We start from the raw sequence: 11,182 nt of genomic DNA on the forward strand, positions 1-11,182 counted from the left end.
TAAGGAATTTCGGTTCTTAATTGATCGGTTTCAATCTAGTACAATGTTTTTAAACTTGGGGATCGGTCTCAATAGGGATAGGTCGGATTTTGGACAATTTTACCCCTATACCTTACTCACTTACCAGTGGATCAGTGTGGATCGGTAAGGATTGGGTCCGTATCGAGTATTGGTCTTAGCTGATGCTAATTAATCTGGATTGCTTTTAAACCATGACTTGGATTATATTAATTTCTTATATTTTTTTTAAAACCTTATGAAGATTAGTTTATATACATCTTATAACTAAATAGGATCTCTTAAAATTGTTGGCTTACCATTCTCCCAAGTTGGGAGAAATTGCTTATCTTCCATCTTTCAATGAGTACAAAAAGCTATCAATGAGTATAAGTATTATTAAATAAGATTATTTAAACTAGGTTTCCTATCACTTTTATTATGTTTAGTTCTGTCATCCAATTTTCAACTGGTTTTATATACCTCAATAAAAAAAATGATCCGATAAGGATTGGTCAAGTTCGGTCCGAGTTTTTTAGGTCGATTTTGACCGTTAGTAAAAAAATAGGAAAAAAAAAAGTAAAAAAACTCATGATCATCAAGTTGTTTCTCATTAAAAGTTTGGTAGAAATTTCTTGAAGCATATGTTGTTTATGTTATGAATTAACTATTCATCAAAAATTTTTATTCATAAGGGAATTAATAATGGTTCATCAATGGGGGAAAACATAAATAGAATCTCCTCCCCCTCCCCCCCCCCCTCCAAACAAAAATCCTAAAACTTAGCTTAGATTAGTTTATAGAACGTATCTCAACGAGGGGCTTAAAACCATGCAAAATTGAAAATATTAGGTCAAAACCACTTAATTTTGAAAGGGGGATCCAATGATAGTGATATCAGGTCAATCGAAGCTCTAGGTGGAAAGATTTTATTTCGAGAGTCCTCATTGCCTGACAATATTAGGACCATAAAATAGTATGGGGACCATATAAATTGAAAATCTTAGGTCTAAACCATTTAATTTTTCAAGCAGGATCCGATGACACTGAAATTAGGTCAATCAGAGTTTTAGATGAAAAGATTCTCTTTCAAAGCCCCTCATTGGCCGACAATGATACGATCTCTTACTACAATTTTAATAACGCAACAAGAAGTAAGCTCTATATTACTATGTTTTCTAATTGTGGTTTTGTTTATGTAGTTACAAGATTTCTTGTTACTATGACTTTTAACAGTGTTTTTATTTCTGCAGTTACAAGGTTTACTATTAATACAAATTTAAATACCGCAACAATAAGTATTCCATATTACTACACTTTTTAACTGCGATTTTGTTTCCGTAGCTACAAGGATTTCTGTTATTGTGGTCGTAACTACTACAACAATAAGTATCCCATATTACTGCATTTTTTAACTACAGTTTTATTTTCATAGTTACAAGATTTTTCATACTGCACTTTTTTATTGTGATTTTGTTTCTGCAGTTACAAGGTTTCTATTACTACAGTTTTAAATTTCGTAGTAACAAGTATCACATGTTACTGCGATTTGTAGCTGCGATTTTGTTTTCAGAGTTATAGGGTTCTCTGTTACTGTGATTTTTAAATACCGCAGGAATAGGTATCTCATATTACTACACATGAATAAACCGCAGTTATATGACATTTATAGCTACGGTTTTTTAAGCGTAGTTAAATATCCGTAGCCACAAGTGTATTTTGTTGTAGTGTATACCCTCATACATTTAATAGTGGATCGGTATGTATTGAATTGGTTTTGGCTGATATTGTTTCAATCCAAATGATATTGACTAATCTAGTCTTATTTTTAGAACCATGTCGGGGATTGGTCTTGATAGATATTGATATGGATCGGTATCAGTTGAGATTGCAATGTTTTCTGCAAATACTCACTGAGTGCGACGGTAAGAGCAGGTCAGTTTGTAGATGCAGAGAAGGATATGAAATCACATGTGGAGAGGAAGGCAATGAAGCTTCTTCCTCAACTATTTCTTCTTTCTCAACTTATTCTTCTTTCTCTTTTCTTCACAGGTAGTCAGAGTAGATATCGAGGTTTTGGAGAAAACACAGACACCTTACCAATTTGGGGGTTTAAAAGTGAAAGGTAACATGGTAAGTTTACCCATATCCGAGGGGAGTTTGGCCGTTTAGATAATAGTAAACTGGTGGCATTATCACTTAATGATTTTTTTCAAACGGAATGGATTTATTAGATATTTTTTTATGAAAGTGAGGGACATACGAGATCTTTTTTCAAATTATGGGGGGTTACAGTATATTATGAATATCTTTAGGGGTGGTCCAAGAAAATTTCCCAAAGTCTTAATTCCTAAACACCCTATGCATTCTCGTATTTTTTCCCCCTTTTTTAGGAAAAAGAAACCTAAAAAGGCAACGTGACCCATATGCCTAGACACAATTTTTTTTTCGGGGGGGGGGGGGGGGGGTGGGTGGGGTGGTGAAATGACCGCCCACCCCTCATGAAAGGTAAAAATTCAACCGCTATTGATGCTTCTACTAATACTCCTATTGACCCACGTGCTGGTCTAGGACTCTAGGGTAGGGAATTCTGTCCCTTTACTAATTTCCAAAATAATGACCATATTCCATTCCTTAAAAAACAACATTCTGTCATTCTTAAGAAGTCATAATACAAGAAGAAAGGAAGACAACAACATGGACACCTCCCTCCTTTTTCCATCCTCTATCTCCTAATTCCTCTCCCTTAATTAGTGTGTATAACCTACCTTCACCCCCTCTTTATTGCTTCCTAATCCTCTTTTTCCCTCCTTTCCGGTTCTGGTTAGCACATCACTCTCCCCAAGGTAGCTTTCAACTCTGTATCTCAAAATCCAACATTATTTTATTGAGGTAAAATTGCCTGATCCCCATATCAACTCTTCTTTCTACTTTATCTTTTTTTTTTACTTTTTCCATTTTATTAGTAATTTTTGGGGAAGCTGAAACCACAGCTAGTTACCTTTTCCTCTCCCTTCCTCCCTTTCTTCTTTACCTTTACCTCGAAATCCCATTTTGCCTTTTTGATTAGGATTTCCTTCATTACTCATTCTATACTTTTAATGCAAAGTTCGGACAACCTGATGGTTCCTCTATGGTGGCAAAGTTCAAATATGAAGAATTCTCCATCTATCTAGACCATGGCTGGATTTTCCATCCTACTAACTTTTGTCCTTCACTCAAAGGCTCACCTCGTACTCATCTTCCACCTTGGGGTTAGTATCACAATGCCACCATTAGACCATTAATGGTTAATTTCTGCGATGTGCCACCTATAACTATCTCCCCTTCTACTTCTATCATTAATCTTATTTCCTTTGTGGGTGGCACCCTATCATCTATAGATTCTGCTATTTGCTAGGAACAGATGGCCGTTTTGTCTTGTGGTCCCAACTTTGGGCCAGTTTTTTTTTTTGTTATTGTATCGTGGGCTTTCTGTCTTAGCCCCTTCATCTTCTAGTTCTTTTTGGACGCAGTCTGTGTTCATGGAACCCAAGGATTTGTTAGATGATGGTGATGATATGCTACTATCTAACATTCTCTCCATGGTTTTAAGTATTTCCGATACCGATACGATACCTTTCGATACGTATCTTAAATTTAGTCGACCGATACGATACATTGAATTTTTTAAATCATTTCGTATCGATATATATCCTACAATACATACCGATATGCATCAATACACCATTAATACACATCGATACGATACTACATGCCTCGATATGACTCTATGAAAAATATAAAATTGAGGTAAAATGTATGTTTCGGTATGTATTGGTACGTATCGGTGAGTATCGGTATGTATCGGTATATATCAGCACGTATCAGTGAGTATCGATATATATATATATATATATATCGGTACGTATCGGTGAGTATCGATACGTATCGGCGCTACATTCATATAATGGCCAATATGGGTAATTTTTCAGAAAAAACGATTTTTTGAAGGGTTTTTGTTCCAAAGTTGCTGTCAGCCATATTTCTCTCTAACTAAAGTGGAAATCAAGGTTGGGAACAAGGAATTTACAGTTATGGGACAACTACAGACCTTGAATTCTTAGTACGATACCCTCAATTTAGTGTTTATGCATAATACATGTTATCAATAACGTTTTTTTAACAAATTCTTTATGCAAAAGTGTTTAAAAAAATGTTTCCTATCCATTTATGTGTGTATCTTTAGCGTATCTTAGTTTATCTCCGATACGATACGATACCCTCCGATACGTATCTTAATTTTGGCCGACCGATACGGCGACCGATACCGATACTTTAATCCTTGATTCTCTCTCAAATATTGTTTCGGAGTCCTTGTGCACGACCGATGTTTTGGGATCCCTGCCTGCTTCTGTGGGATTTGCATTATCATCTCTCCCAATTGTGTGCATTAGTTCCTTTGCTCCCCGAACCTATATGCCTACCGCTGATGCTATCCGCTACACTGTGGATCAAATGGATCATGTTGGTGACCCCCTTGTCACACCCCACCCTTTCTATGATGTCGGACATGTGAGTAGGATGCCTGCCATTAGGGGTGTCAATTGGGGGGTTTCAGTCGATTTGAATTGATTTTGGTCCGAGAATATGTAACACCGAAACCAATTCATTAAGAAATTTTGGTTTTCGGCCAATTTCGGTCTTGGTCTGGTTTAGTTTCGGGTTATTTCAATTTTTTTGTATTGGGCTCATACTGATTTGATTTCGGTTTAACTCTTTTCAGGTGCTCAAAGAATATCAACAAACCAAGTCATTCATCTACATTTAAAGAATTTAATCTGATAAGGGGGGAAAAAGGAAACGTAAGAAACTACTTTAAAAAAAAAAAAAAATAAGAAACTACATCAAATCTAACAAATTAAAACCTTAAAAAAAAATGAAAAATTATAATATCTATGATCCATCTATCTATTGAATGAATTCAACCATTGTTTCTTTATTAGAAAAAATACAAATTCTGCCATTGTTCAATGTCATCCTCACATGTTAAAATATTTTAAGAAATTGAAAATTATAATATCCAATTATCTATCAGATGATCCATTCATCCATTGAGTAAAAATGTAAAATCAGTCATTGTTCACTGTTATTCTTGCAGTTAAAACCTACAAAAAAAAAAAAAAAATTGAAAAAGGAATCAATCAGCCACAATTTATAAAGATAAGAACCGGCAAATGTTGAAGTTTGAAAATGAGATTGATTGGTACCATTCTCCACCACACATTAGAGTAAGAAGAATCAGCCCATGATGAAACTTGAGAAATACTAGTTTGTCCACACCCTTTTTCACTGTTTGGCATTAACAATACATCTTTTACCGAATCGGTTGTCTGTGGCATCATCAACAGGCTCAACTGTAGACAAAATGCAATTAATCATTATTAATAGACTTCGTAACTAAATCAAGTACAAATAAAAAATAGGTGAATGGAAATCACCTCTAAAATCTATATCAAACATCCAATCTCGAAGACAAATCAATGCTTTAGCATTGGTAGGCAGTAGTTTACTCTGATATTTGTCAATAATACAACCCCTTGCGCTAAAAGCAAACTCTGAGGCAACTATTGAAACTGGAATAGCTAAGACATTACGAGCCATCCAAGCGACCTCCAATTTGACCTCCAAAATGACAACAAATCAAACCCATTGATATCATTACTGAATGGGGTCTCTGGTTCATCTAGACATACATCTAGTTGTAATTTAGATCAATTATCAACTTCAACAATCTCAGATGTCGTAAATTCCTACATAATGTATGAAAAATACATAGTACAAGTAGTTAGTACTTAGCCTTCATGATTATTAAAACTTGTAAATAAAAAAAAAATAAAGTTGTAAAATGTTAAATTTATGTACCACTATATTTCGACGAGATCTAGAAGTCCATGCTTGATTTAATAAAGTTGTAGAAGACTCAATACCAGTTGTATCCATGCTCTTGTACTCATCAAATAGCCCATACAATTTATTTTTCACACGAATGGCAATCTCAAACGAGTTTGGGTCCAAGGGAAAGAGTTTTTTAAATGTCCAATTCACAAATCCAAGCTTATAGCGAGGGTCAAACACTAAAGCAATGGCCAATATCACACTATACTGACTCCAATACTTATCAAATTTCTTTTTCATTTCCCTTTATGAAACTTTCTTCATTTGATGCCTCTTCCAATAAACTTTGGTGGATCTCCCACACACTGGGAAAATATAGATTTGCAGTGGGATACTTAGAATCAGAAAGCAAAACTGTAATTTCATTGAAGGCTGCAAAAAATTCATTAGTTTTTCAATCTTTGACCATTGTTCAGAATCTGGACAAGTCTTGTAATGGGGGTCCATTAACTGAAGCTGCTCAAATCCTCTCCTATAAAACAAGGTAGACTCAAGCATGTGATAGGTTGAGTTCCATCTCGTATAGATATCGGCATGCAAACCCTTACTAATTACTATTCCCAATTGTTTACAACATTCCAGAAAGCTCACCTTTCTTGTTTGGGATGCTTTCACATAACCAACACTAGCACGAGCCAATAACACAGAATCATCTATGCACTTCAATCCATCTTGCACAATGAGATTTAAGATATGTGCACAACAACGAATGTGAAAGAAAGCACCATCACACAAAAGCAATTTCTTCAAATTTAGACTTCTCCTTAAGAATTTAACAAAAGAAGTATTTGCACTAGCATTGTCCAAAGTTATTGAAAAAAGTTTTTCTTCAATACCCCATTCAGACACAAACTTTGAAACCATTTCAGAGATATATACCAAAATGTGGAGGCAACATTATACAAAATCGCAATAACTTTTTTATGCAAAACCCAATCCTTATCAATATAATGGGCAGTCAAAGAAATGTATCCATCATTGGTGATGGATATCTACAAATCACTAGTTAAAGATATCCTCCCATTCAAGGATTTAAGTAAACCCTTGATTTTGTTATACTCTATATCATATAACTTTAAAATATCAGACATTTGTGTGTTCCGACTGATATAGGAGTACTCAGGAAAAATAAAGGTGACTAATTCCTTAAACTCCTCATATTCAACAAAAGTCAAAGACAATTCATGTCTGATAATAAGTCGAGTGATTTTGTTGCGTACAATGTCTTGATCAACTTTTTTTTTATCTCTGATCTCCAATTTTCCTCTATTAGTAGCAATAATCATTTGTTGAATATCTTTGTTATCTCGTTTTGGGTAAATCCGAAGATGTCTCCTAAGGTTACCAGTTCCATTAATGCTAGTGTCAGCCTTATATACTTGCCTACATTTCTTACATTCAGCTCTATTCCTCATATCTTCATAATCTTTACCATCAAGTGGTATAAATTCATCCCACACAGAACTTCTTTTTCTCCTTTTGTTGTTTGAAGCTATTGTACTTGTAGTAGTTACTGTAGTTGATCCTTCTTTAGGTAATTCAAATCCATCATTAGAATCTTCATCAACATTAAGATCAAGAAAAGGCTGCTCCTCAATATCTTCGACAGAGATAGGTCGTTTTGACATTTTTGGTGCTAACTATTGCAATAAGAAAAGTGAAAAACATACAACATATTCTAAATCAACTCACCTAGTAAATAAGTAACAACAACAAATCAAAGGCTATGATTTAAAGAATATAATAACGTTTCAAAAAAATCAATAGTTCAAACAATAGAAATCATGGAAAGAACATAAATCAAATCAGATTCCATTCACAAAATTTATCCAGTACCATAGACCAACTTAGTACCAAAAAGCATAAAATGTGCAATTGAAAACCAACACCAACTCAATATAATTACGAGACACCGTTAATCTGTCATACTTAGAATCCCAACAAAAAATATTAGTGTCTTATTGAACCTCATAATAATTAAATCCCATCAAATACTAATGTCCAGCCAGAATTTTGGTATAGTCTACATTTATTTTATACATATACTTCGAAAGAAAAGAAAAAGCCGAAGGTAATAATATTGTTAAAAGTGGTTATGCTGATTTGTTAAGTAGTGACTAGTGAGACAGTGAGGAGTGTAGTGGGTAGATTTTATTAAAAATAAAAAAGTGACTGATAGATTTGATAACAACTATGTTTCTACTTTCTTCATATAGGAAATTAGAGATAATATTTCATTATTTTGATTAAAAACATAAAAAAAAAAAACACAAGTTTAAAAGAACAGAAGAAGATGAAATCTTACCACGTTGTGGCACTCGGTCACAGTGTGAATATGTGAGTGGAAATAAAAAAGAGAAGAGGTTTATTCTATTTCAAAGTTCCACGCTTCCAGCCGCAAGAATTGTTGACAACGATATAACAATAAACACACATTGACCAACTGAACCCCCTTATAAAATAGGGTTTTAATTATTGGGCCAATCGGTCAGTGTTATTGGGCGCCCATCGGACTAGCCCGATCCAAACCTAAATCCATAATTAGGAAGTCTTGTGATCCGAAACCAATTCATCAAGGTTCAGCTCGGCTTGATTTGGGTTTTTTCTGGTGGTTTCAATCGACCTTAACGGTTCGGGACCAGGATTGACACCCCTACCTACCATTGTCCTAGAAGACTGTTTGTCAGGATCTCTAAAATAGTACATTAGCCTCATAATCCACAATCAGAATCATTCTAAAATCAAGTGCAATGAAATAATATAACCTATAAATATGATTCTTGCACTGGGGGACTCTAAAAATGATAATGTTATTACAATAACCAAGTTTATCTATAAAATTAATATATTAATATATATCATAATGCCCACAAATAATACATAAAAAAGTATAGAAATGATAATGGGCAACACAATCATCGATCACGGCCCACAATAGGCATAGTCATCACAAGCACAAGGCTCGTCATGCTCCACAACCTCTAGAGTCAACCCATCTCTACCATAATTGGGAACAGATGAGGAAGTATCATTTCTAATCATTTAAAAAGGGATACGCACGTGGTGTGAACTTCACTAAGCTCAATGAGGGATGTAGAACATGCCAGCAAACACATATAATCTATAATGTGTGTGATGCAATTCATTTTGTTATTATCCATCTAGAAAGCAACTAATTCTAGGGTATAATACTACTACAACACATTAGACAGTATCCTTGGTCTCGAAAATCACATATCGATCACCCAACAATAGAAACCCTAGTTGTGATTAGGAGCTTATTGCTCTCAAAATGTGCCCTCGGTCACCCAGCAAACTCTTGATAACCCCGTCCTAGTGTCATGGTCCCGGAATCATACATCAGTCACCCAGACTTAGTCCACCTATGATAACAATCACATCGTACCGTGGAAATGGTATTTCAAAAAAATCTCATCAGAGCTACCACTATGGGTTATCCAACACCTATCCCTAACCATAATAATCTATATGTCCTTTCATAGTGATACAGTTAGGACGGAAAATACAATACTAGAATCAACCATCGTCTATACTACAACTGTCACACCCTACTTTCTCTAGGATACCTGTAGTATGAATAGAATGTTTATCCGTTCTATATTTCTACCATGATCTCTGATAGAAGGACCTTAATCGTTACAATCATAGCACAACTGAACCAACTAAAATCATTGCTCTGGAATCAAAGCAATGATTGGGGAGAAGCTAAATGTTAATTATATTACATAACAAAATTTTATCCTCATAAGAGAGGTATTAAGACATACATATGATATCCAAAATCATAACATCCAAAAATACAACAAATAGATGATAAAGGGAAGCACCTCTCTCAATCATAGAGCATTGTAGACATAGGCATCGTAAGCATATATAATCTGTCTTGCTCCTCCGCCTTTGGTGTCCACCAGTTTTCGCTATAGTCGGCCACTAAAGAAGATATGTCGCTATTCATTGGTACAACAATACCTGTATCATCATCTAAAAAGAGCACAATCATGGTGTAAGCTTAACTAAGCTCAATGAGGATGGGGTTCATGCAAACAGTCACATATAGTCCATGAATGTGAAATGATGTAGTTAGTTTTATTATTTTCCACCTAACATACATCTAAGTTGGGTTCATAATATCACGATAGATTAGGCAGTATCCTTAGTCCAGGAAATGGCACATCAGTCACTTAGCGATACAAACATTAGTCATGGATAGAAGCTTTCCGATTCTAGAATATGACATTGGTCTCTCAAAAAAAACCCTGATAACCCCTTCCTGGCAGCCACGACACAAAAAATACACATCTGCCACATCGGGCAAGTTCCCACCTCCGGCTATAATCATATTGTACCATGGGAGTAGCGTTCTAGAAAGGTTCATAGGACCTACTATAATGGGTTATCCAGCACCTAACTCCCTGTTGGAAATGGTTTGTAGCATAGGGTATTACACCTAACCACAATAACCTATATGTCATTCATATTGATACAGTTAGGATGGTCACATAATGCCGAAAATCACACATCAGCCACACTGCATTCCATTTCCAAGCTTAATCTAGCATATATAAATAGTTAGTATGGAATCACACATCGACCACACTACATTTCATGTCCAAGCCTAGCTTTAATGCACCCAGATGCATGATGCAATCCACACTGTGGCGTTCACGGTATTGAAATTCCCCTTGGCCACACTGGGTCCCACGCATACATAATCAATCATTGTATCACAATTATATAGTTCAATAGAGCATACATGTTATAAAATCACAGCATATGCTTTCAGTGGCATAGATCAATTATAAAGTTAAAACAATCCAAAGAAAGTCAAATCACCACTAGCCTCGTCTGTAGACTAGTGAGCCTAAACCCCAGTAAAAATGCCCGATGTATACCTCACTAGGCTTCATCGAATATAATCATCACACTCCTAGTTACAATGGTAAACGAGCATTAATGAGAGTAAAAAAGTGTCTAAGAGGGTATCCCAAAAAATCCCTAAAAACTATCAAAAGGACAGACAGTAAGGCTCACCAGTAGGTACCACAGGTAGATATCTATCCTAATGGTTGGATGGGCAGAGGCTAACCACGTCTCAGACACCACCGGTTGATATCCACCGGTAGATGTCCATTCCTACCGTCCAACCGGTGACAAGGATAGTGGCCCATCAAGAGCAGGGACTTCACCGATGGGTAGTGGTCCTACCAATGACAAGCCTAAAAGTTGT

This window comes from Macadamia integrifolia, unplaced genomic scaffold (assembly GCF_013358625.1).
Source record: "Macadamia integrifolia cultivar HAES 741 unplaced genomic scaffold, SCU_Mint_v3 scaffold1998, whole genome shotgun sequence".
Taxonomy (NCBI): domain Eukaryota; kingdom Viridiplantae; phylum Streptophyta; class Magnoliopsida; order Proteales; family Proteaceae; genus Macadamia; species Macadamia integrifolia.